This window comes from Paroedura picta, chromosome 13 (assembly GCF_049243985.1).
Source record: "Paroedura picta isolate Pp20150507F chromosome 13, Ppicta_v3.0, whole genome shotgun sequence".
NCBI lineage: Eukaryota > Metazoa > Chordata > Lepidosauria > Squamata > Gekkonidae > Paroedura > Paroedura picta.
Genome location: NC_135381.1, coordinates 21,503,612 through 21,531,074, shown reverse-complemented (window position 1 = coordinate 21,531,074; position 27,463 = coordinate 21,503,612). Strand labels below are relative to the sequence as shown.

Genomic DNA, 27,463 nt, shown 5'->3' with positions numbered 1-27,463 from the left:
TTGACGCTGCCTGTTTAGGAAAAGAACTGTTTCTTCAGTTCTGTGAGTGTTTTTCCCCCTTGCTGTGACATAGATATAAAGATGTAAAGCTGTTTTGTTCCACATCTCCCCTTGCTGCATGTGTCACCTTTAAAGGCATAAGTGACACAGTTTCCGAATGAGAGGGGATTGCAGGAAGGGATTGCTGCCTAAATCAGGCTTGTCTAAGAAATGGTGTTTCATGGCCACGTACATAAATTTAGTCCTACCAACCTCAAAGCCTGGCGTAACATGATACAGCGGCCTGATCAATTTCCACCGTCTTGGCCACAAATGCCACAACACCAAATGCTGTGAAGGCGGGGCATTGGATTGAATCCCCTACCCCCTGACACATGCCAAATATTCCAGGAGCACCGCCTTGAAAGAGCACCTGGTTGAGGGGGCCAGGAATCCTCTTAAACCCTACTAGACCTGCAACCACCAAGGCCCCACAGCTCCTCCGGGAAAGTGTCCGGGCATGAGTTTGCTGTTGCCGTGAGAATCCTGAAGCAACGTTCTTGGAATCTGGATAATGTGCTGGCGATGTGGTTGTCCAAACCTTGTATGTGCTTAGCAGTAAATCAGATGTCTAAATAGAGACAAAATAAAACAAGCTTCCGTGCTATTTGCATAACCCACTTGTGGTGTGAGGTCTGGCTATTCACAGCCTGCACCACAGCCTGATTATCATAGAATCATAGAGTTGGAAGGGGCCATACAGGCCATCTAGTCCAACCCCCTTGTCTCACCTGCCCCAATGGATAATCCCAACCCACCCTCTTTTTTTGTGGCGGACTGGCTGCGCCCAGCTGAAAGAACGAGTTGGCCCTGCCAGCCTTGGTGCAATCAAATTTTACATGTTGACCACCACACAACTCACAAACGTGGTCATAACAGGACCTCCTCCGCCCTTCTGCTCTTGCTGAATGCTGGATCTGGGAACCTCAGATGTGTTGCCGCACCTCCAACAAGACCCGACATTCAACATCCATATGCCTGCGTTCCTCCTGTCCCAGAGAACCAAAGTATTGTTGGAAGCCCTTTTCTGAAACTTTGTATAATAGGCTTGACCGTCGTCATCACCTGTCAATGTTCTCACTTCCAAAACAATAGTCTAATGGAGACTCAAATGCCAACCCTCTTCCAGGTAAACCGAAGTGATCAAGCACATGTCCTCTCTATAACCCTTCATAAAAGAATGGTTACCCTCATAAACGGGCTTCTTTTTCGTGACCCCATGAACACTAGTGCAGGGTGCCTCCTCCTCCATATTTACAAATTTAAAGATATCAACAAAGCATCCCACAAGGCCCTTCAAACGAAGCTTGCTGTATAAATGAGGGGCAGGTGGCATGTCAGCGTCCTCAAAACCCACTAGAGGCTTGAAAGGGCCTGTAGTGGTTTCTCCAGAAGTGTAATACTCCTTCACTGCCTTCCTACACTTAGCCAACCATGCCAGAACACCAGGCACAAATGCCCCAGACCTGCTTCAGCCTCATCCGCAGATGAGAAGGACATACCCAATGTGTCTGATCAGCAATGTCATTCCTTTTCCCCCCTCTTTCTTCTGTGTGGCATCATTGCAGGGGACTCAGGGCCAGATGGCCCAACAACCATGGATACCATGGCGGACCCCACCATTGCCATGCCTTCTGTGCCCTTAGGCTGAGATCCCTCAATCAAAATTTCAGCTTGTGTGGTTTGGCTCCAAAGGAGAATCCCCAAGCCCACCAGAGGTGTCCCCCACTGACCTCCCATGAGCGAGCAGGCCCTCAGGCTTCCAGGCAGGGTGGGAAGAAGAGTCCTCCTCATTCAGAAGATCGAAGGCATGGTGCAACTGCGGTGAGAAACCCCGGAGTGAGGCTCCTGTTTACCCTCCTTTCCTTTTGGGGCTGCAAATCATATAATCTTATAATGAACCCACTCAAGTTTTGCCTCCATTCATTTTTGCATGACAATAAAAGCTAGGGCCAATTTGCCATTGGAAAGAATATTCTTGTGTCTGTGTCCTCTGTAACTCTCCCCCTTTCCTGCAATTACCTTCAGAAATATATTGTAAGCCACCTGGAATAACTACTAGGGGTGGGCACAAACTGGCTCATGCACTAAAGTTTGTTACAAATTTTGGTCAATCTATGATTCATGGGGTCATATTTGTGTTAGGGCACCTGGAACAAGCATTTCACAAACCTTAGTGCTGTGAATGATGACATTTCCAGGCAGACTGTCTCAGCTCAAACTCTTTGTAAAACTCTTTGGAGAACTTCTGACAGCAATGATTCTGCCTTCTGTTGTCCCCATTCCTTTCCTCTCTGGGTGATCCAGATGGCTGCCAGTGCGAGTGGCTTATGCGAGTATATACGGTAGCACAATAATGGCATGTTTAAGACCAACAAAGATTTATTCAAAGGATGCCATTGTTTTGAGTGTTGTAATAGCTTGCATTTCTGCAAACTCCCGTTCTAGTCTGTTATTGAAGCTTCTTCCAATATGTAACATGATTGGTTTTGTTAAACTTGGTTTTTGAACATAGCTTTTGAAGCTGTCAAGAAGCACGCAAAATTCTGTCAACTACAGTGGTATGAATTTTGCAGTTAAAGTACACATACATGTGTGGAGGTACTGTTACACAGCATCTTTTAATTCTGTTTGGGATATCTTTTCATATCACCAGAAGTTGTTCTTGGGTTGTGGCTTAAAGCTGCCTAATCAGCTGCCTGATTTAATCAGCTGCTTGATTAAATTTAGGCTGTTCCTTTGTCTTCCACTTTGGGGAAAAAAAGCTATTTTCCTCTGCTCCCATTTTTCTGACCCTCATACTTTTTAGCAGAAGGTCTAATTATTGGTGGGGAGAAAGGAAGTTCTAGTTAATTGAAACAACCTTTAAAGAGAATTATGTTTCTTCCCTCTCCCTTTGTGGTTTGGAAAAACTTTTAAGAACTGGAATGCAAGGCCACAGAGCTTCCAAATGGAAACCATTCAGTGCAAAAGGCTATCAGTTTTCCTAATGACAGACATTTCTGCCATTCCGGGCAGTTACTGTGTGCAGTGAGAAGGCTCTGGGGGATTCCTGAGAGGATTGATGTAATATCTGCTTGGCTGTTTGGATTTCCAGGTAGATAAAACATTCAGTGGAATTAAAACAGCCGTTCAAGAACCTTGAAAGCAAAGCTGAGATTTTTATCTTGCTTGGGGGGGGGGGGGAATCTGGCTTGTATCTCATATTGGCTCCTGGAGCCTTGCTAAGTATTTAATAGGTGGCTGGATAGAGTCTGAGTGCTTTGCCGGAAGCCCCTCTTCGATACGTCTTGAGGGAATGCCATGTTAAAGGAAGTTGGCTCCTGTTACCCTCCTTTCCTTTTGGGGCTGCAAATCATATAATCTTATAATGAAATGGCTATCTGGGTTAACAGAAATTCTGTTACGCTTGCAAAAATTGAAAGATACTCAAGAATCACAAGTATCATGTTCCAGTAATCACGTGAATTGTGGAGCATTATTGCTCCTCGCTTCACTTGCTTGCCATTGATTGAATGGGCTCTGACATAGCTTCAGTAATTCTGGGTAGCAGCTGATAAATGTCTCCAATCGATAGGCAGGGGGCCTGTTTTTCCCTTTTGGAAACTTGAGTGCCAAATGCTCCCAGTTGCACAGGCCTTGTCCTATTTTTAGGAGAAAGCAGTCTGTCATCCCAAAATGGTAAAAAGGACACTTAAACTTCATAATTGGGCAAATGGTTGTAATGTTTTCCCCGTTTACTATGCCTGTGCATGAGCCAGGTATTGTAGAAGCAATTAAATACCTTATGTTGAAGCTTACTGACATTTCTCTTGCTGCTGCTTATATTCTTGTGTGTTTGAAATCAACACATTTTATAAATACAGCTTTTTAATTTTAGGAGTAGTGTGTGGTGTTTTTCCAAGGGTGGCAAGAAGATGTTCAGTGACTCAGTAATGTTTTGTGTATGGGGGAGTAATTCTGGCAGACTAAAAAGAGATACTTGTCAATGCCCATTGTGAAATCTCAACTTTTTGGCAGTTTGTGAGTGGGGATCCAAGGCAAGGTGGAACATGGGTAGATATTGAAGCTGTAAGGGCTAAGTGGCATCTCCAGATTCAGAGTCAGTGTGCCTTGTGAAATAAATCGGCAGAAGACCAGAATTGTTGTTCTTGGTGTGTCCTAGCTAGAACTGCTAGACTGCCCCTTCTAGTAAAAACAGGACAATCTTTGAAAAGTTCAGAGTCCAAAGAGCTTCAGAAATCCTTTAGGGGCAATCTACAAACATGTAGCTTGAAATATTTATTTATTTATTAAACTTTTATACCGCCGTTCCCTTAGGCTCACGGCAGTTTACAAGATAAAAATTGCAATAAAACCCATAGTTAAAACCATTAAAACCAATCCACACTATCAACGTTATCAAGATTAAAATGCAGCTGCAAAACTTGCATGTTACTCACCCCCTGTTTACAAATTGTTCATAATATAAATGAAAATAAATGCATAGGGTTTCAGCTTAAGGCAGCCTGTCAGAAGCTTACATTAACTCTGCTTACTACTTTTATAGACACTTCTGAAGGTAATGAGAAGTTGTGTATCTTAAAGGGCAAGAGCATTGCTGACTTTCATAAGTTTGGTAGAGAAATGCCTGTTAAGGTAGGTTCATCAGATACTGTGTGTAAATTGCTATTGCTACTGCTATATAAAAACAAATTATTTTGATTTCTAATATATTTTGGAAAGTAACTGGAAGGCCTGTCTTTACAACGTGAAACATTCTCCAATGGATGCCAATATCTACACAGGCACTTTTACATAAATCATGAGTAACATAAAGGACAAGAGCCAGGATTTATCATTATATTTTATTACCAAACCATATATGTTAATTCGAGCCCTTTATCATTTCATTGGGGAAAAGTTTTTGCCAGGAGGAATATGAGCTCTATATTGTAAAGACAGATAAACACAACATAAATTAAGAAAGACAAGAACAAAGAAGAGCACTAGGTAGATGGATATGGAATAAGTACCTCTCAGGCCCTATTCAGAGCCCGCTTGGTGTAGTGGTTAGGAGCACGGCCTTCTAGTCAGGCGAGCCAGGTTTGATTCCCACTCCCCCACGTGCAGCCAGCTGGGTGACTTTGGGTTCACCACACACTAATAGAGCTGTTCTGACCAAGCAGTAATATCAGGGCTCGCTCAGCCTAACCTACCTCACAGGCTATCTTGGGGAGAGGAAAGGGAAGGTGATTGTAAGCCACTTTGAGAGTCCTAGTAGAGAAAAAGTGGCATATAAGAACTAACTCCTCTTCCTCTATTGTCATTACACAATAGAAGACATGATAGGCAGCCAAGAGGCTTAAAATGTCAATGTGACAAAATTCTTGTATATTTCAAAGTTCTTTCTCATAATCTGAGCAGATGCCCTTCTAGTGGAACAGAAATTGTACAAGGAAAGGAAATTCCACATTTCATTATAAATTGTACTTTTCTGGCTATGTTTTTAGTGTTTATGACTGGAAACAGCCTTTTTTGGTCTAATCAGCCAGAATTCTGATTTTCCTTTCATTTAATTTATGGAAGGAGACTGCTTCATAATGTTGTTTACAGACCTTTTTAAAAAATTTTCCCTTCTTCTTGAGTTTCATAGTTCTAGCTGAAGTTTCCTCACCTGTGTTGATGTAATACTATCCTTTGATCGTGTGTTCCTTGTATACAAGACAGCATAGGTATCTGATATCTGTGCTTCTTGGTAAAGGGAAAGTGTGTGTTACATGTGTCAGTATTTGTACAATGTCCTTTGAGAAATTCTGCAGAACTTTACGAGTGGCTGGTCTTCAAGGGGAGGTAAAGCAGCTACCTCAAATGGTACATGGATGCCATTGGATATGGAGAGGAAAGATTCTGACTTGTGGGAACAAAATGCTCCAAGACGTTTTCTTGGACAAATGAACAGAATCTATATGAGAGAAGGTGGTAGGTCTTGTGCTTTGAATATAGAATGCCAGGGAAACCCTATATGAGGACTTTCTAGACCAGGGGTAGTCAACCTGTGGTCCTTCAGATGTTCATGGGCTACAATTCCCATGAGCCCCTGCCAGCAACTACTGGCAGGGGCTCATGAGAATTGTCATCCATGAACATCTGGAGGACCACAGGTTGACTACCCCTGGTCTAGACATCTGAGTTCCATAAGCAGCAAATCAAAGGACCATCTTAGATTTAAGATTTAGTGGGGTGCTTTGCCCTGGAAGAGAATGTACTCAGAATACATAGTGATCTCTGTGCAAAGTGAGAATGGATACATTGTTGGGGAGTTATGCTGCTTTTCGGGTTTGGGTCCTTAGCAAATGCCTACCATGCTACATCCTGCAGCCCACTCTTACCCATAGTGTTGGCATCGGTTTCTGCTATGCTTTGTTTGAATGTCTAATACAAATGTCATATATCTTGATCTCCCATTCACTGTGTCATTTATAGTGTGAAATGTTTGAACAATCCTATTTCTGTCTCTGGTTGCTGAGCAAGTTAAGTTTGTCTGCAAAATCATTGCTCATTCTGGAAGTGCCAGTGTTAAATGAAGCAGAATTTAAGCATCTGATTTCCTCCCTCCCCTCCCTCCTTGCAATTGGAACATGATGGGAGGTCTGCCTCTGAATAATGGAAAAAAGAGTTTCTGTGCAAAAATTCAATTAAGTAGCATATAAAACATAAGTCATTGCATGGCTCTTGTTGAGCTTCCATATGGGCCAGTAACTGTAATGACAGGTTGGAGAAAGCATTCATTTCTCAGTTCTTTTTTTAAAACTCTTGAAAAGAACAGCCTGCTAAATCTACCTTTCCATAATGTACTTCCCACAAAAAAAAAAAAAAAAAAACTAAGCAGGATCAGAATATACTATATATGTTATCAAACAGGGATTGCTGCATCAATTGAAACTAAAGATCTTCCTCTCCAAATGAAGTACTTATCAACTGATTTGGGGGGAGGGGAAAGTTGTTCATCCCTTGTGTGATTAACCCATAGAACTGATGGTCAAAATTCAGTGGTGGCAAAAGGATGGCTCCTATTTTGGGAGACTAAACTTGAAGCACCTAGCCATTAAACCTAAATGGAACCTCCATGCTCAGAGGCAGTCTTCCTCAGTACCAGGAACTTGCAATAATGAGTGGGTTGTCGTATGCTTTATGCCTTGCCTTGGGAAAAACCAGATCATTTAACTCATCACCGTTGAAAAGAGAACACAGTGTTAGATGGTCCTATGTTCTGATTCATCAAGGTAATTCTTATGCACCTGTGGAATGGAGTGGAATGCTGATGTGGGTTTTTCTCTGGTTGGAAATACGGTAGTAAGGCTACAAGGAAATATAGTATCAGTGCTAACAATGTGTTGTAGAGCAGGGGTAGTCAACCTGTGGTCCTCCAGATGTCCATGGACTACAATTCCCACGAGCCCCTGCCAGCAAACGCTGGTAGGGGCTCATGGGAATTGTAGTTCGTGGACATCTGGAGGACCACAGGTTGACTACCCCTGTTGTAGAGGGTGCCAATAGCTGGTATTTAGCAGTGGTTTGCTTTATCCCAATTTGATCTAGTTCACAAAGGTTTGTGCTGCAGTGACTTCTCAGTTTTCAGGTAAGAATGTGGTAGTGGTTCTTTTTTCCTGTATGTTTCTGTTGGAAGTTGTTTACACTAATTTAAGAATGTCAGTTGCCAACTGACTTTATGTCAGACCCTGTTCTCTGTGCCTTTCACTGAGTGCAGAAATGAGAGGAGTGGTGATCAGAGGCAGGGCTTTCTTAGTGGTGGCCTCCAGTTGTGGAATGCCTTTCTCCTTGAAACTCATTGAGTGCCTACTTATGTGCCAAGGGAAAACCTTTCACACATGGCTTCTATGAAATGTTTCCCCTCCTCTTCAGTGTTTTAACTTTGGCTATTCTGTTCAGTTGTGTTATGGCCTGCCTTTGTTGTGAATGCTGATATTTCATCACATTGTTGCATTTTGTTGCAAAATTTGTACTTTGGATGGTTTATTAGGTGCCTCAAGCAAGATTTCAGAGAGGTGTGATGAAGTTCCAAATACTGACAGGAAAAAATCACTAGAAGGAAAATAGAAATAAAATGAAAATGGAAGATTGTGATTTTAATTGGCACAAGGAGAAAGTGGGCTGAAAATGGTACTGAAATTCAGAAATGTCTCCATGTTCAAGACGTCCAAGGCTTTGTATGAGTTCTTTCTGTGCTTTCCTGGAGATGATACTATAAGAGGATGGGGAGACACAGAAGTAGAAGTGCGTGCTTCTAGACTTTTTACTTTTTAAAAAGTTAATTAGTGATATAGTTTTTTATTTCCTATTCTGTTGCAGTTAAAGATAGGGATGCTAAGTATCAAACTCCCAAGATAGGGATGCTAAGTATCAAACTCCCAAGTTAGCTTGACCACAGTTAGTGCTTAAAGTATTGCTTGGAATATCTCCCGCAATTAAATTCCAGGTGCTTTTAGTGTAGCATATAAATTTAAGAGAATTAACGGAGCCATAAAAAGTTGGTCGAAGGGGGCTGCCATCTCTCCATACTTGGCTTCAGAATCTAAATACTTGCTGCGAAGCTGCACATTACAAGGGTCACTGCCTTGTTGGTGCCTGTTAATAGCCATATTTAATGGCTGAAAGAGGCATCTGAGACCAGTTTCCCAGAACATGAAGATTTACATGTACAATTTACTGAAAACCCCACTAATTAAAGCAGCGAGCTCATGCCAATGGCACTCAGGGAATGGATGTTGCTTTCAGTTCTGCATGTAGAGGTGCCACTTGCTCAGTGGCGCTCTTTGTGAAATATTGATTTAAGTAATGAATCATGAGATCATTACATAGAATACCCATCGTGTTAAAGCAGAATGTCTGTGTATATGTTCTACAGATATCTATAGTAACTACAGATAAGATGTGAACCAGGAAAAAAAAGGCCTGTCTGTGCTTGGAACTGTTGATGTGATGTTCATGTCATGAATGTGGAGATCTGGGAAGCAGGACTTGCCAAATTCTCCTTACTGGCCGGATGAAGGGGTGGGGTGAGGAGTCTTTGTGCAAGTGGGAAGAAAAGGAGGTGCTCCTGCTTTTAAAAAATCCTAAACGATCACTTGGTATTTGTCGTATGCGGAATCTTTCCTTCAGTGAGCTTTTAATTTTCTCTATGGTTTTAACTTGCTTACTTGAGCCACCTGAAGTTTGTTCCTTGTTCCTGTTTCTTAGAAATTTTCGTCAGGAACCAATCTAGGTGCATTGTTTCAGCAACTCCCTAGAGCCAAGAACCAGCCCCAGATGTTGCTTGCATTGCTGAATATAACTACACAGGGTTGCCAGCTCTGAGTTGGGAAACACATTAAGATTTTGGGGGTGGAGCCTGAGTGGAAAGGGACTTTGGTGGGGCAGAAGGACATATTGTCCACCTTCCAAAGTGGCCATTTTCTCCATGTGAACTAATCTGTCACCTGGAGATCAGCTGTAATCCCAGATCTCCAGCGACCACCTGTGGGTTGGCAGCCCTTAACTACACACAATAACATTGCAAGCCAGCACGTAAAGCAGGGGTAGTCAACCTGTGGTCCTCCAGATGCCCATGGACTACAATTCCCATGAGCCCCTGCCAGCAAATGCTGGCAGGGGCTCATGGGAATTGTAGTCCATGTGCATCTGGAGGACCACAGGTTGACTACCCCTGATGTAAAGGACTTCAGGTGCTGTTATTGCATTACTTGAGTGTTATGAACAAGTATTAAAAAACGACAACAGCTGAAGAATAAAAGCAGCATAAAACTTAGAGCATCTTAAAATGAGTCTTACAAAACGCATGTCAGGCTAGGAGCAGAATGTAAAAATGATGCTGAAAGATTGACCCCTTAATTAAAAGTGTGGATAAAAAGAAGTGCCTTGAGGGCAGCCTAGAGGTGGCAAGCTTTTATGGGAAAGATCTGCTGTGATGAAAACTGTTGGCTCTTTGTTGCTTGGGCTTGTGTACTTCGGGTGATAGTGCTAAATCCGGGTTTCTGAGGTGTGCCTGTTTTATCTTTTTTGAATTATGTTATGGTGTCTGAAGTTAATGGCCTGGAAAACCTGGTGCTGGAGAAAAGTCTCTTGTGCTGTTCGATGTAGGCCAGCTTATTCATGGGACAGTTGCCCCTTCTACTAGCTTTCCTTTATTCTCCTGGATCAGTAACTTGTTTTTATATTCCCCTTTAGAGACCTGCCATTCTGACTTCTTCCCAGAAGATCACTTTTATCTTTTTCAGTCTGCCTTCCATTCTGCAGAGGATGCAGGCAGGGACACTTCATATCAGAGGCAGGAAGATATGATTTTCTCCTTCACCCCTCCCCATTTTGTGTCAACATTCACCCTGATAGAGCTTGGAACTGGAAAGCTTTTACCCACTTTGGTTCTTGATTGACAGTCATAAGGCATTCTATGGCCTTTGTTCTTATAAATACTGTAGAGGACCACGGCCAGGGGGAGGAGGGTAGCGCCCAGAGGGTGATCCTACAACTCTTTTGATTTTTGTAAATCCTCTTTTTCTTTTTAGATCACTATGGACTATACAGGTATTTGTACCTATAAAACCAGAAATAAAACTGTCAATGTCAGTGATCAAAGACTCCTACCCCACCATTTGCTGTGAGTGGTTGTTAACACTTTGCATCAAGAAAAAAATAGGTTAGTTTTGTTGGCTAACTTAAATGTATCAAAAATATTCTCAATTGTGTCTCCCTGTGCATTCTCTTGAAGCTCTAAAACAGGGATAGTCAAACTGCGACCCTCCAGATATCCATGGACTACAATTCCCAAGTGCCCCTGCCAGCATTCGCTGGCAGGGGCTCCTGGGAATTGTAGTCCATGGACATCTGGAGGACCGCAGTTTGACTGCCCCTGCTTTAAAAATTCAGTGTCTTCAAATGGAAGGGTCTGCCCTATCCATTGAGCCTGCTTTCTGCTCTTGATTTGAAGGAATTTGAAAGATAAAGGCCAGTTACTTCAAACAACTTCTCCTATTGCTTTAACCGCCCCCAGACATTCAGCGTAACAACACTTTCCCCCCAGTAGAGAGACTGTAAAACCAATGAGCCACACTGTGCTGACTCTTCCACATGCAGCACAAGGGGAGAGGAAATGAGATGGATGGTATAGTGCAGTCATTCCCATAATAATACTTCTAATTGGGGATGTGCAAGAATTCACTTAATGGCAGAACTGTTGTTGCTGAGATGTAGCCTTCATAGCTGCCGTTTTGCATAGGCCCCTTTAATCTGTACATCTTGTTTACCTTCCTGTCAGATTTATGGGAGTTGGTATAGGGTTGGCAGTAAGTTCTTGCTGAAACAATTTGGCAGCATATGATAAAATATAACAGCGATTTAGTATTAGTGTAGACCAACCTCTTTAGACAAATAAAGTAAAGTGGAAATCCAGAGGCGCATGAAAAACCTAACTATTTACAATATATCAAATGATAGAATGATAATTAAAACATTTTAGACATTTTAAAATAATTGAGGATCGGTGAGGGCAGTGTGCTATTAGGCTTTGTCCAGGTGCATCAAAACTCCCAATACATCTCTGATCAAACTGCCTAGATACATCTTGGGTGATCTCTGATACCAGTGTTCCCCCAGGCTCGTGCCTAGAATATGCTGGAATAATTTTTTTTTTTAGTCTTGGAGATGCCTGTGAACCAGTTTTATTTTGCTGCTGCAGACTGTCCGGGCTGTCTGTCTGGAAGTACAGGTATAAGTAGTAGTTTCTTTTCCACACTTTTTGCTGTGCTTAGTAGGTACAAATGCATCAGCTGCTGACTTCAGACAATGTGTCTCTTGTGGCTTGATCATGGTGAATAGGTGGTCAGGGATTCAACAGGAAGATGTTGATGTTTCTTAATGACTTTCAAAGGACTGTTTCGAAGAGCTTTGAGAGGAATGGCTGGCAAGATTTTCAGAATGAAAAATCAGAATTCAGAGAGGCAGGGAGCAAAGTTCCTTGCTAGAGTGAGCTGGAACTACCCGGGGACATAGGAAGGGTTGTTTTTGCTAATACAGTACTGAAATGGGAAGATACTACATAAGCAGTGCATTGTCATCCTAGGGAAAGCAACATGCCTAAAATTATCTCAGAACACCTTGCCTGCTCAGGGAATCGGAGAGTGTTTCACGCTCCGTATCCAGCGTGGCTTGCCTTCTCTGTGTGTGTTAACATCATTGAAGAATTTTCCAAAGTGATTTTAGCCTTGGCTTCAGTTACTTAAAATGAAATTGTACAGTGTATAAAAACTTCAAAAGGCAACATCCAGAAGAAGAAACAAAATCATATAATTCCTTTTAGTGAGATCAGTGCAAATGAAGAAAATGTTAGTGCTGTTATTCCAGTTCCATAGAAGCAGTTATTACAAAAATTAGAAAATGTAGGAAGACAAAATTCCAGATTTTATGACTCTACCATTCTAGCCTTTTATGTTAGAAGCTGGCACACTCCATTTGATTGCTATAGGTGTTAGATTCCAGGTGTGATACCTTGGAGCTTGTTGCTGGATCCACTGTGCCTCTACAGGCAGGTACAGAGAGCAAGGCTTGAGAGCAGATCTTAAGTGGGAGGCTAGTCAGTAAGAGAGGAGATGGTGTTAATTTGTGATCAGATTACTGAATCCTTCAGGACAAGATAATAGAACAAATTATAGTCTACCTGTTTCACAGGCACTAGAAGAGTATCCATCCAAGGTTAGGGGCTGGGACAGTTGTGGTAAACAGGGACAAATTCCCTCTGCAGTTTAAACTTTTATTCTCCTTGTGGTGTCTTCACAGTTGTTGGAGAATTGTCCTTGCTGCTTTAGCTGGCTTCCTGTCTTGCATTTCAAGCATGCCCTCTGACTGTACTTTACAAACAGGTGTCAGGTTTGCTTTCTTATTGTTTGTATAAGCTGCTGGTGGCTCTGTAGGTCTTGGGAGAGCAGGTTGAGATTAGAGTTGTGGTTGCTGCTTGTATCTTGATCATGAGCATGTCCACTTGCTTGCTAAGGCTACCCAAGAAGACCTTGAGCAAGGCTTGAAACAAAAATTTGCTGGCATATTCCAAAGACTTAAATGTTCCTGCATTTTTAAAAGACTACAGTGATTTCTGCAGGATGTTTTAGCCTCCCTGCCAATGCTGGTTATGATGGTCTGTTAAAACCTGAGGAAAAATTCAGTATCTCTGAAATGCAGCAACGGAAAGGGTGTAAGAATGAGCCCCCCTTTTTACTTTAAGAGAGAAAGAGCGCTTTTTTTCAAATGCCTCAGCTTCCTTGAGATGCACCCATGTCCAAGTCAATGCCTTGAGTCTCAGCTTAAATATAAAATGTTTAGAGTGTTGTGCAGCATAAATCACTCATACAGGCAATAAGCATAAAACAACTAAGCTTACTGCCGCTATCTAGAATTCTGCCTGTCTAAAAGTTAGAGCTTACTAAAAGTTAGAGCCAGTTTGGTGTAGTGGTTAGGAGTGCGGACTTCTAATCTGGCATGCCGGGTTCGATTCCGCATTCCACCACATGTAACCAGCTGGGTGACCTTGGGCTCGCCACAGCACTGATAAAACTGTTCTGACCGAGCAGTGATATCAGGGCTCTCTCAGCCTCACCTACCTCACAGGGTGTCTGTTGTGGGGAGAGGAAAGTGAAGGCGACTGTAAGCCGCTTTGAGCCTCCTTTAGGAGAGAAAAGTGGTATATAAGAACCAACTCTTCTTCTTCTTCTTCTAAAACCAACAGGAGAAAAGTTGAGATCCAAACAAGAAACTGTTCCTTTTTGAAGTAGGGTCTGAAGTTCAACACTCAATTCACTGCCCTCACAAAGTCCAAAAGTGCCCATAGGCTCAATAAGTTTGGGGACCTGAGTCCTAAGTGCTGTACCAAACAGTCAAAATTTTATACTGTGACGGTGGAACAGCCAGAATTCCTCAAGAAAGGAGAGAACAGATAACTAAGGCATCTCAATCACAGAAAGGAAAGAAAAATGGAACAGAAATCTTGCCTTGGAGGGAGGGAAGTGGACAAGGGCCATCATACCATGGTATGAATGAGCAACTATTTTTTAGCTAGATTAAAAAAATGCCATTTAAGCAACAATGTTTTATGCATACTGCAACAGAGGAGTCTCTACTTACAGTGAACTATTTAATTCTACCAGAAGTTAAGAGTGGCCTTGGCAAGAATGTTATAGGTGTAAAATAATAATTTATTATTTGACTCAGAAATCCAAGAATGGGAAGATGTTGAAAAGAGAAATTGCCAGGGAAACGGGGCCCAGGTAGGAAGAAGCATACATCTGGGACGGGAAAAAAGAGATGAAATATAACAATTTAAATATGCAGAAACAAGACTGCCTTGCATGATTAGAGGGATCCATTTATATAGATTGTGAAGGCTGAAAACTTTGAGGAGGCTTTGTGGTTAAGCTTTGGCTGGCATAGTCACTCAATCTTTAATGAGCGAATAGACAGAAGGAAAAGGGCAAAAGTTCACTTTAGTGCATGAGGTGAAAATTGGTTTTGGCACAGATCTTGGAGATTTCTGGAGGTTGGCTCCCAAGCTACTGTGGGGTGGGGAGCCTGAGCCAAGAAATGCCAAGGATCTGCCAGTATCTTGGTTCCATGTCCTAAGATGCTTCTCCCTCATGCTATTCTGGGTGATAGTTTCATTAACTGCATAAGAATACGATGAGATAACTGTAAGATGCTGTTTCTAGTCCGGCAAGCTGTGGGAAGGCTGCCTTCAAGAGTGGTGAAGCTTCCCATGTACCTTTTCGTTTTGAGACTGGCCCCAGTGGTGTCAGAGCCCCGGCTTGCTTTCATGTCTGCATTGAAGTAAAGACTTCAGTTCATTTGATGTAGACTAGTACTCCCCCTTAAGTAGCTCTGTTTTCAGAGCTCTAGGGATTTAGCCATGAAGTTTTGACTTGAAAGCTGAAACCCAGATGCTGCTCTGTTCCTAAGAAGCCATAGCAAACTAGTTTCATGTTCTATGTGATGTTTTTCTTCTTAAAGGTTCCTGTATGTATTTGGACCCACACATAAATCAATTCTTTCCAAGTTTCCTGTATAGATTCATCCTTAGCACCTCTCTATGACTGTTAAATGTAGCTGTTAAAGGTAAAGGTATCCCCTGTGCAAGCACCAAGCCATGTCTGACCCTTGGGGTGACGCCCTCTAGCGTTTTCATGGCAGACTCAATACGGGGTGGTTTGCCAGTGCCTTCCCCAGTCATTGTCGTTTACCCCCCAGCAAGCTGAGTACTCATTTTACCGACCTCGGAAGGAGGGAAGGCTGAGTCAACCTTGAGTCAGCTGCTGGGGTTGAACCAGCCTCATGGGCAGAGCTTTCAGACTCCATGTCTGCTGCCTTACCACTCTGTGCCACAAGAGGCTCATATATTGGGTACTAAATTCTACTGCTTCTCTGTGCCACTTTGAAAAATTAGACAAGTGCCCAGACTGAGCAAAATTCTTCAATTCAGTACTAATCTGCTCCTTTTCAAATGCATGACTAGGTATCTTAAGACCAGCATGGAGGGAAGTGTTTATAAAAATGCTTCTTTGATAACCAGCATACAAATGCGTAGGAGACTCCTGCAGAAGACCAACTGTGGTGAAATGCCCTACATTGATTTCCTTTGAATTATCCCCCCCGCCCCCCCCCCCCGCCAACATATCTGGCTGTATCACTTTCCTCCCCCAGACAAAGTTGTCGGTGTTTCTTAAAAGGCTTTCTTAAGCTTGTTATATCTGCCCAGCCTGACGCAATGTCTTTAAGTTAAAGTGGGGCATTTAAAATAACTGACAAACAAGCTTGAGTAAATCTGCAGTAAAAACATGAGCCAATTAATCTTGCTGTGATTACCAAACGCCAAGGTGTGTGTGGGAGAATGTCAAGTCTCCTTTTGCTTCATCTGAAGACGGGGCGATGTAATGTCAGGAGCCTTAGATGTTCAAAGAATAAATCACTGGAACAAATGTAGTGCAAGGTATACTGTTTTTGGAATGAATAAGTCTTGCTTTGACCGCCTCTTGTAAATTCTGTGCTTCAAAGACCTGCACGAGGCAATGAAATGTTGGTGAGTTTTAGGCATGCCTGGCTCTTCTGTGTAGGATCAGGGTCCCTGGAGAGGGAAACAGGTTTCTGTAACTGGTGTTTGTCTAGCTGACCTGTGCAGGCACACATGGGTTCTGTGCAGGCCAGCCGCTGGAGGATTTTAAGCTAGTTTAGAGACAGCCACGGGCGGCCCCTCCAGTCAGCGTACAGCAGCTGTTTCCCACCTAACCCTCACATGGCTGAGGACGAGCCAGCCTCTCAATCCCTCAGTTCTCTCCCTGCCCGTGCAAAATGAGCCAGACAGAAGAAAGAAAATAACTCTGAGAACAAATAGGTTTAATACCCTTAGTCAACAACAAAAAACAAACAAACAAACAAACAAACTACCCATAATTCTGCTCACCACGGGGAGGAGGGAGGGATGTGTGCCTGCACAGGACAACTAGACAAACACCTGTTACAGGTAAAGAAACCTGTTTTTTGTCATCATTGTCCTGTGCAGTCCCACATGGGAGACTATACAGCTGCACGCACAAGGTGGTGGGGTGAGCACTAATTGAACAAAGAATGTAACATGGCAATGCCCATAGCAGTCTTTCATTTAGCATCAGTGTCCACAGCATAGTGTTTTACAAAAATATCCGTGGATGACCAGGTGGAAGCCCTGCAAACCTCTTTTAAGGGGATACCACAATGAAAAGCAGCAGAGGCTGCCTGGGCCCGAGTAGTATGTGCCTTGACTACCAACAGGCATTGAATAGCTGCCACATTGTATGCTGTTCTAATAACAGATACTATCCATCTGGAGAGTGTGGAGAAAGAAACAGGTTTACCCCTTCTCAACCCCAAATATCTCACAAACTGGGAAGTAGAGCAATGGAAAGGTAAAACCTAAGAGCTTTTTTGACATCCAAAATGTGGAGCACTGTCTCAGCCGGAGACAAGGGGGCAGGAAAACAGGTAGATTGAGATCCTGTGAAAGGTGAAAAGAGATTTCCCTTCCACAGGGACATGGTACACCGAGATGGCAGCTAGGTGTACCTTAATTGAAGTGTTAGCCAGGCCTGATTTCTTTAAGGTGAGCAAATAATCAAAAACTTAAGGGAGCGTTAGATGGGTCAAGCCCTCGCATAAGAGCCCATTGGCAAAATTTTGACCGTTTATTAGAATAGGAGCTCCTGGTAGAAGATTTTTGTGCATTAGCAATACTGCCTTCACCTCTTCAGAGAAAGAGGCCGTGGTGGAAGCCTCCAGCAAGTAAGTTTCATAGTCTCGATGTCGGGGCTCTGGTTTCCTTGCCAAAGCAGGAAATCAGGTTCCATAGATAGGTGGAAAAACACCCCATGGGCCCTGTGAAAAACTACTTGAAACCACGACTGGTGAGGCCAGAAAGTACTCACCAGAATACAATGGGCATTGTCCTGGGCAATCTTTGCAACAACTCTGGGTAACAGAGGAAGTGGAGGAAAGGTGTAAAGGAACCCAGGACATCTAAAAAGCATCCCCTAAGGATATAGGGAGCCTCTTGTGGCGCAGAGTGGTAAGGCAGCCGTCTGAAAGCTTTGCCCATGAGGCTGGGAGTTCAATCCCAGCAGCCGGCTCAAGGTTGACTCAGCCTTCCATCCTTCCGAGGTCGGTAAAATGAGTACCCAGCTTGCTTACTGGGGGGTAAACGGTCATGACTGGGGAAGGCACTGGCAAACCACCCCGTATTGAGTCTGCCATGAAAACGCTAGAGGGCGTCACCCCAAGGGTCAGACATGACTCGGTGCTTGCACAGGGGATACCTTTACCTTTAAGGATATAGGGTCTATCCCTGCCCTCATGCAAAAATTGGCTGGTATCAAGTTGAACCTTGTGGCAAAAAGGTCTATCTCTGGGAGGCCCCAAAGGGTGAAAATGTGAGACACATATTTCACATTGAGTTCCCATTCATGGATAGGGTCCCCTATCCTGCTGAAGAGGTCTGTAGTGACATTCTGGGACCCCGTGATATAAATTGCTTGAAGTTTCACCACATTGGCAATTGCCTAATCCCAGGACAAGTATAGAACCGTGGATTCCTCAATGTGAACTCAGAAGAAAAAAGGAAATCACGAGGCACAATGTAGTCTTCTCTATGTTTATAGGTGAAAAGGTTATAACATAAAGTCTAAATGGTCAAACATATGATCAAACATAAAGAGTCAACCAAAACAGGATCCTAGGTTAAGTGACCCGCTTTCTGTTTTATCTTCGTCAGTGGTTGCTCTTCCAATATACTGTCATAGTAGTAGTCGTAGTATCACATTGGCAAAATGCTCATAATCATCTGGGGATTTCATAAAGTGCCCCTTATTCCCAGGACAGCCTCTCAAAATAAAGCAGCAGATGTCATGCCATCCTGTTTTTTTATATAAAACATTGCCATGGTATTGTCCATCTGGATCAGGATTTGTCCATGGAGAGAATCTGTGAAACAGTTAAGGGTGAAATGAATTTTTCTTAATTCTAACCAATTAATATGGCATTGTAAGTTTTGAGCAGTCCAGGTACCTTTGACAAAGAGCTGCCCACAGCGAGCCCCCCAAGCTATAAGGGAAGCATCTGATGTTAAAACAATGTAATGTGGAGGAAGGCCCAATGGCAAACCCTGTTCATTCATTCATCTATTTTCATTACCATCTACAAATGTCATTCTGACTGACTCCAATGATTCCTTGCATGGAGAGGAGTTTCTATTGTGTACCACCATTTTTATTTGTTGTTCGGGATTGTTTTAGCTTATTTAGCTTGCTGAGATTGGGGGCATATGGATTAAAAAACAAATAAAAAATAAACCCAGTTTAGCAGATGGGACTGGTCTTGCCACCAGGCCAGTTGACGAGCTATAACCATAGGGATAGAAAAACATTTGTTCTGTGAGTGAACAACAGGATTGAATTTATGTACAAATCAAGTCTGCAGGGGTCACATCCACAGATGGGTATAAGGAACCACGGCCATAGTGGAAGCCATAAAACCCAAGACACTCTGTATGTTAAGGGCAGACTGAAACCTTTGAGGAGCAAAGTGTCTGATGAAGGATGCGATGGAAGCAGCGTTATCCACTGCCACAGAATTAAGCTGGGCACCTATAAATAAGGCACCCTGCATAGGGGTCAACCTGGACTTTTTCCAGTTTACCTTCAAACTCAAATCAGCACAGACCCCCAGTGCAAAGGCAGTGTGGTTTCTAAGGTCCTCTTGTGACTTGGCTGTAAACAACCAGTCGTCTGACAAGGGAAACACCAGGCGAGGGTGAAGTTATACCAGTATAAACACAGATTACTTGGCTTTGGATCCATCAACAGGGCATGTGCATAAATATGATATCCCCAGTAGCCTCTTTAAAAGTCTTCAAGTCTTAAAAAGGAAGGCATTAGAAATAATACATTTGTCTGTTTTCAGCTGAAATATAAACACATGAGAAGCCAGGCTTCTTTTTTGCTAAAATTAATTACACCCCATTGTTTCCTGTGATGCCCTGCAGATCTTAAAATACTTGGGATTCTTTAAGTGCTGTAATGGCTTTCTAAGGCAATATTTCTAAATGTCAAGTTAATGTACTTAGGGAAGCAGTAGGGATCATAAAGACCCAGTGTGAGCCACAGATGCAACTGCTCTCACAAGGTTGCCTGGGAAGGTCTTGGGCGGGCACAGCAGGGAATGTGAAACAAGGAAGAAAATCATCCTTAAATCCCTCCCCCTCCCATTGTGTGATGGTTCTCTGCAGACAGTTACTCTGAGAAAGAAAACTTAAGTTTTCAGATTTTTAAAAGAAGGCTGCATTTTTGTGGTAGGGAACCTTGAAGTTATTATGCCTTGGGGTACAAAAATGATTGATTTGCACCGTTATAGTCCTCATACTGATGTGCTTTGCAAGGGGGTGGCAAATTGCTTTCTCTCATCTTGCAGGAATCAATTTAGTCTATACTGACACCGTGGGGTGGACCGAGCCACAAAGTGGCATCCACAAAGTGACTGCTGCAGGAGGTGGAGCCAGCCACAAAATGGCTGCCACACATTATCTTCTGTCACACAATGAAGATCCTTGTATTGTAAGGGTAATTGCAGCCCAAGGGACATTTAAAAAATATGTACATCTGATTTAAATCTCCAGTGGCCCAGCAGAAGCCTTGATAGGTAAGCGCTCCACCTGGCCTGCTTGTCAAGAATGAATATATTTATTGCAGTCTCTGATATAGATATCTTTAACTGTCTGTGTTCACTTTTGATATATTGCTTTCTTCTCTATGTACATATAGATACATACTCCTGACTAGCCCACTTCTGGTCTGATTAGTCACATGTATACCCATGGTACTGTGTTGAGACAGTTTGGGAAATTTATATGCAGCTTGCCTAGAGAACTGTTTGAGGTAGCTCTCAAAAGAAAATATAAAGTAATCCATAATGGAGAGCCATGAAGACAAGCCAGGGGATAATAGAGGCAGAAAATATCAATAAACCAATCCTCCCATCTACAAGCACTTGGAACACTTCACTTAAAAGCATGGGTTTAAAAAAATTCTTTTGTTATTCCTCTGTAAGATATCTAGGCAAGTGCTAATGAAATTGGTTGAGAGATCAAGGGGAAGAATAAATAAAGATGCTTTCCCCATTGCTCCCAGGGAAGAACATCAGTCAAGATGACCAAGGTGATTTCCATCCCTGGTCCAGGCCTTGAGCTGGATTGAAATGGGTCTAACCAGTCTTCTCTAAGGTCTCCTGAAGCTGTATAGTCATCACCGGCTCGAGCACCCTGTACAAGAAAGGGATGTTGCCAGTCAGAAAGTAGTTACTTAAAGGTTGAAGTGCAGCTCCTTAGGAAAACAATCCAGTTCTGTGAAGCATAGAAGAACAGTTATAAAACTTTCCTGCAAGAATTTTTTTTTAAATTGTGGCTTCATAATGTTGAGTAAAAATTACTGTGTGTTTTCCAGAGTGGAAGTAACATCTTTGTCACTTAGCTTCTTGGAACTCAGCCATGGATGAATAAAGGTTTCAGTGGTGCATGATACTACTTCAGTATAATCATTCTAAAAGGGCATGGTGACATATTGTATAGAATATAAAGATCTATAAACAAAGAGGAGTGAGGCAGATGGAAGGAACATGCATATATCCCTAATTATGGATTGCTAACAGAAAACTTCTTTCTCTCTCTTGCAAATATTTGGGAAGGCTGGTCAAATAGTTGGGAAAGCCGGTGAAAGGTTGTGCAAGTGCTTGTTACCTAAAATAGATACATCTCTTGAATTTATAATGGAAGAATTAGGAATTCTAGGAGACTATAATTTGCAAGAGGCAGTAACAAGCAGGAATGCCTTACCAATTCACATGGGGGCATTCTAGCCAGGAATCTAAGGCAGAAGCAGACGTAAGAAAGTAATAAAAATATTTTTATTGAAAATCTGAGGTGCACCAGAAATATTAATATAAGATTTGTTGACAAAGTGCTCTTTACATGCAGGGAGGGGGGCCAAGGGCCCTAATACTGGTTGGGCATTCCTAGTTCGGTGGTTTGGGCTTGAAATGTTTTCACAGGTTGATCTGGCATGTCTTTTTTGCAAGGGGGCATTTCATAGGTATGAAGCACTTTGTCCATTGATTGTGCAGCCACAGAATGAAATGGACTTAGTTTAGTTGACTTTTTTAAAAGAGATGAAATGTCCAAATGCATTCTACAGCATGCTCTTTATGGGGAGGAAAGACAATGTGCTTTTGGGGGTGAAATCGATCATTGTGTTTACTCACTGTGAAGAGTCCTTCTCCTTGGGGTCTAGGACTCCATCTTGGATGGTTCTGGCTGCCGTTGCTAGGGAGGCAGATCAAAACATCTTCCTCTTCCTGCTGGAACCACCCCTTCCTTTCCTCAGTTTTGAAACTTCCAGAGCTAAACATAATGTATTAAACAACTCCCTTTTTTGGGGAGAAAAAGTTCAAGGAGACAGAAAAAAGGAAGAATCCCTTAACACCTTCTCTTTAAAGGTAATAATACCAATACAAACACATGCAATAGCAGATGATGCCTAGGGAGGGCTGGATGGAGTCCTAGAGCCCAGGGAGAATGATAGAATCATAGCATCATAGAATAATAGAGTTGGAAGGGACCTCATGGGTCATCTAGTCCAACCTGCTGCACTATGAAGGGCCCTTCATGGTGAGTAAGCCCAATGTTCATTCTTCCCTGGTTCTAATCAGTTAATCCTGGGTGGGACTGAGTCTTTTGCCTCCACCGCATGAAGTAACACGCATCTGCCAAAGGCCGCATCAGAAGAACTGAATTTGTTCACCTTATAATATCTGATAAATGTCAAAATGGGCAACCAGGTAGCAGTCTTGCAGATCTGGTTAACTGATGCAGACTTACATAATGTGGCATTAGTTGCAGTGCTAGGGACATAACGTGCTGTGATACCCGAAGGAACTGGCCCGCTTGTAAGACTCCACAATACAATCCCTCAAAACTCTGCTGATAGCTGCAGAGGACAACCTGCCCTCTTCATTAGGCCTTTAGCGCCTCCTTTGGATGTTTAGGTGAAGGGCAAAAAGATGGGAGATTTATTTCTTGGAGCCCTTGAAACTAAGAGTTGACCTTGGGTCAAAAGGTAGGATCGGTTCGGACCACCACCTTATCCTTGTGGAAAATACACAGATACTTTCTATGCTGCCCTAGTTGGCCACGCCCAGTGGCAGCTAGCTGGAGCAACCTAGCTGGAGCAAAGTCAGAGTCCTGTCCGCATTGTTAGGAATTAAACAAGCACAGTGCAGGGCAAGGCAAAGAATGGTCGAAGCAGAGCCAAGGTCAGATAGCATATATTCAAACAAAGCCAGTCCACTTTACCAAAATGTGTAGTCAAAACCCATGCTGGGAGTCAAGGGAAGCCAGAGATAGCCAGTCCAATTTACCAGATGTGTAGTCAAACCAATGCCAGGAGCCAGAAGATTGCAGGAGGGTAGCTGCATAAATTGCTCCTATGCTGAAGGGCTGCTGCTGCTGCTTTTCCTAAATGCAGCCCAACTAATTAGCTGCACCTGGGGAAATGACTTACTCATTCCTCCCCAGGAGCGATTCCAGCTGGGTCCCATCTATTTTGACAGCTTGCCTGCAACCTCTGGCTTCTTCGGCGTTCTGTTCTGTGCCACACAGTGTGAAGCTCACTGTGGTCTTAAGCAGAGTGAGAACAAGTGGCTGATTGAGTGGAATGTCTCATCAGACAAACAGATTCTGGCATTAAAGTCACTAGCCACTATGACAAGAGCTTTGGGATACTTCAGAGTTGGTTCTGCTATATAATTTTTGAGATCAATCCAGATTGCTTCTTGGTAAGACTTTTTATCTTGAGGGGCAACTAAGAGAGAAAATTTGTCAACCTCTAAAACTGCTGCCAGTGCATAAGGTTGCTTGGGTTCTTGTTCTAAAGTTGTAGCTTGTAATTTAGTAATTTTTGCTCTGCCCTTCTTCTGTTTGATTTCAGCGGTGAAATCAAACGGCGAATAACACTGGGCTGGGACGCAATGTTAAGCATGAACCAAATATGGAAAGAGAAGGATAACAGCCTTAGTATAAAGTGCCAGTTAGTCAACGCCATTGTCTTCCCCATAACAAGCTATGGATGTGAAAGCTGGACCCTGAAGAAAGAAAACAGGAGGAAAATAGATGCTTTTGAATTATGGTGTTGGAGATGAATGCTGCGAATACCATGGACAGCCGAAGTCACCAACAAGATAGATTTAGAGAGGATCGAACCAACTATGTCATTAGAAGGCAAGATATTACGGCTAAAGTTCATTTACTTTGGACACATCATGTGATCAAACGCATTGGAGAAATCATTAATGCTCGGCATGGTCAGTGGCAAAAGGAAACGTGGTCGCCAAAGGATCCGCTGGCTCAACACGATCAAAGCCGACACAGGGATGACCATGGACCAGTTTAAAGAGGCGGTCATTGACAGAGATGTGTGGCAAAGGCTTTCCTATAGGTTGAGGGTTGGACATGACTGAACGGATAACATCATCATCTTCTATGATGCGCAGGCATGTAGTTCATGGGTGGCAAAAGTGGCTCGTATATTCACAGGGTTTTGAGTTTAAAATAGTAGAGGGGAAGAAGCAAGAGGAAGGGTAGGATTAAAAAAATCTGGTGGATAAGCCAGGAAATTTGGGGCCTCATTTCACTCCTAAAAATGTTTACCATACCAGGTGCCCAGAAGTGTATTTTGCAACCTTGTCTGCCTGTTGTAATTTTAAGCCCCTTTTATTACATTCCCCTTGGCTTTAATGTTACATATCCCACTATGTGTCCCGCAGTAATTGAAAGGGATATTGGACAAATTTCATCTTTCTAGATTTGACATATACTGTCCTTATCTCAGCCTTTGTGTCATTAAGAAAAAAATTGGTATTGATCTTGGCCAATCCTACTAGATTGGGTTGCAATTTTTCTTCTCAGCCAGTGGAATATAAATCAATAAAAGGCATCTGTTCCTAGACGTGAACCAGAGGTGGTCTTGTCATTTATATATTGTAAATCCAGTGATTGCTGATCAAATCGGGACCTCTACTGTTCCAAATGGACATGATTGAATTGTCAATAAAAAAGATTCTTCAGTGACGGCAAGCTGACAGCAAGATACAAAATGAAACAATAAGCTCCAATATTAAGGCAGTTGTGTCCTTTTCTCCTAGTGTCAAAGGAAGGGAATGCTAACTAGAATAATAGAATCATAGACTCATAGAGTTGGAAGGGGCCACACAGGCCATCTAGTCCAACCCCCTGCTCAATGCAGGATCAGCCCAAAGCATCCTAAAGCATCCAAGAAAAGTGTGTTTCCAACCTCTGTTTGAAGACTTCCAGTGAGGGGGAGCTCACCACCTCCTTAGGCAGCCTATTCCACTGCTGAGCTGCTCTGACTGAATTTTTTTTCCTGATATCTAGCCTATAATGTTGTACTTGTAGTTTAAACCCATTACTGTGCGTCCTTTCCTCTGCAACCAACAGAAACAGCATCCTGCCCTCCTCTAAGTGACAACCTTTCAAATACTTAAAGAGGGCTATCATGTCCCCTCTCAACCTCCTTTTCTCCAGGCTGAACATTCCCAAGTCCCTCAACCTATCTTCATAGGGCTTGGTCCCTTGGCCCCAGAGCATCCTCATTGCTCTAGAACAGCGGTCCACAAGCTTACGCTTGCTGCGGACCGCTGCGGCGTAGTGGAGGGAGAGGGCGGCCCAGACAACTAACATCACAACAATAGCCGAACCGCCCCAATCCAACTGGTGCAGAAGGTCGTCTGTCAGGGTGACTAAGACCATTTTCCTGTTTAGCCAGGATAGAAGCCCAACTTGTATGGGTAGAATTCCAAAATGTCTTCCAAGAACACCAGGAGGTGATCCGCAGAGGCATTTTCAACCACCTTACCCAGAAATGCAAGATGCAAGACTGGGCGATAGTTGGTCGGGTTCCATGGAACAAACAATGGTTTATTCAGCAAGGGACAAACCATTGTCCCCCTCAGTGCCTCAGGGAACTACCCAGATGATAGGGAGAAGTTGATGATATCCCTGCGAGGGCCTCCTATCCAGTGGTCATTCCCTCGAACCAGCCAAGACTGACATGGATCAAGGGGGCATGTTGTCATCCTTACTGACCCCAACAACTTGTCTACTTTGGTTAATGGAAGCTGTCCTGTCTTCTATAAAGCTGGCATAATCTTTTTTTTTAATACAAAAAAACCTTTAAAGTAAAGGTATCCCCTGTGCAAGCACCGAGTCATGTCTGACCCTTGGGGTGACGCACTCTAGCGTTTTCATGGCAGACTCAATACGGGGTGGTTTGCCAGTGCCTTCCCCAGTCATTACCGTTTACCCCCCAGCAACCTGGGTACTCATTTTACCAACCTCGGAAGGATGGAAGGCTGAGTCAACCTTGAGCCGGCTGCTGGGATCGAACTCCGAGCCTCATGGGCAGAGCTTTCAGACTGCATGTCTGCTGCCTTACCACTCTGCGCCACAAGAGGCTCTAAAAAAAACAAAACCTTTAGTGGCATATAAAAAATATATAAAAGTAGTTAATCATTAATAATTCAAAATGATTACATAGTTATAAGATAAAAACGAATAGGTGAAATAACATAATGATAATCAAATATACATTCCTCCATTCAGTAATCAATAATTCACACTGACTATAATGCCCATGGAATAGAATTATTCTTTACTTAGCTGATTATCCTTTTGTATCACCCTAGCCAAGAATTCGGCTACTAATTCTGTTATTTCTGAGGATTTATCAGCTAGTAAATATTGAGTCATTCTATCCATAGGGCCAGAGAAGTTTACAGTGATAGAGACAATAAATCATTGCCTGAGCACGTAATGTAACGGACAATAAAGTAAAATATGTGATACTAAACCAGACTCTGATTGGCAGAATTTATATAATCTGTTCTCTATCGGTACGTTACTATATCTACCTGATAGTACAGCTGAGGAGAAGATGTTTAATCTAGTGAGCATAAAGGCATGCCGGTGGAGCGGATTAATAAGATTTTGCATTTTAGAGACTCCACACCTTGTGTTAGAAGGCAACCCAAAAAACTGGGGGTAACAAGTTCAAGTTCTCGCTTCGATGGGCTGTCTTTCAGTATCATAAATTCTCTGTCTAATGACACCATATATTTGAGACTCCTCATAATTAATCAAAGACCCTAAGTTGATACCCAGAGTATGGATTTTGTATTGGATCTGTTGGTACCATGTAGAAACAAAGGAATCACTAAACATATCATACAGGACACTGTTAGAGCTGAAGCGAAAATGCAGTTTTATTCAAAATTTGATGGTAGATAATCATACTCTAGATCAGGGGTAGTCAACCTGTGGTCCTCCAGATGTTCATGGATTACAATCCCCATGAGCATTTGCTTGCAGGGGCTCATGGGAATTGTAGTCCATGGGCATCTGGAGGACCACAGGTTGACTACCCCTGCTCTAAGTTGACAGCAAACAGAGACCAAGTTTGTTAAAAAGGGTAGAAAGACCGATCATGTTTGGAGGACCCAAAATGCAATGGAAGAAAACGGCAGCTACCCGATCATCTTCAGCATTCAAGGCCTCAATCCAGACTGGTATCTCTTATAAGAGTTGATAAACAACCATCGATTGGAAGATTTGCCATAATCTTCTGTTATATGACTGTTGCTTTGCCCATCTGCCTGCCAATGTATGTGGTGATGGTCAAGAGGTAGAGGCTTAAAGGTCTTGGCTCTCCAGAAACTGTTTGAGTATGCCATTGTATTCCTATTT

The 27,463-nt window shown here is 42.8% G+C and overlaps 1 protein-coding gene across 8 annotated transcripts in view; it reads left to right on the top strand.

Moving 5' to 3' along the window:
* Positions 1 to 27,463, top strand: part of GPC3 (glypican 3) — a 131,710-nt gene that overhangs the window by 31,498 nt on the left and 72,749 nt on the right. The window contains exon 2 of one of the 8 annotated variants that reach the window (XM_077308281.1): positions 23,222 to 23,481. The exons of the other annotated variants lie outside the window; for them this stretch is intronic. The gene's annotated coding sequence lies outside the window, so the exon portion shown is untranslated. The remainder of the gene's footprint in view (positions 1 to 23,221; positions 23,482 to 27,463) is intronic. 8 annotated transcript variants of the gene reach the window in all.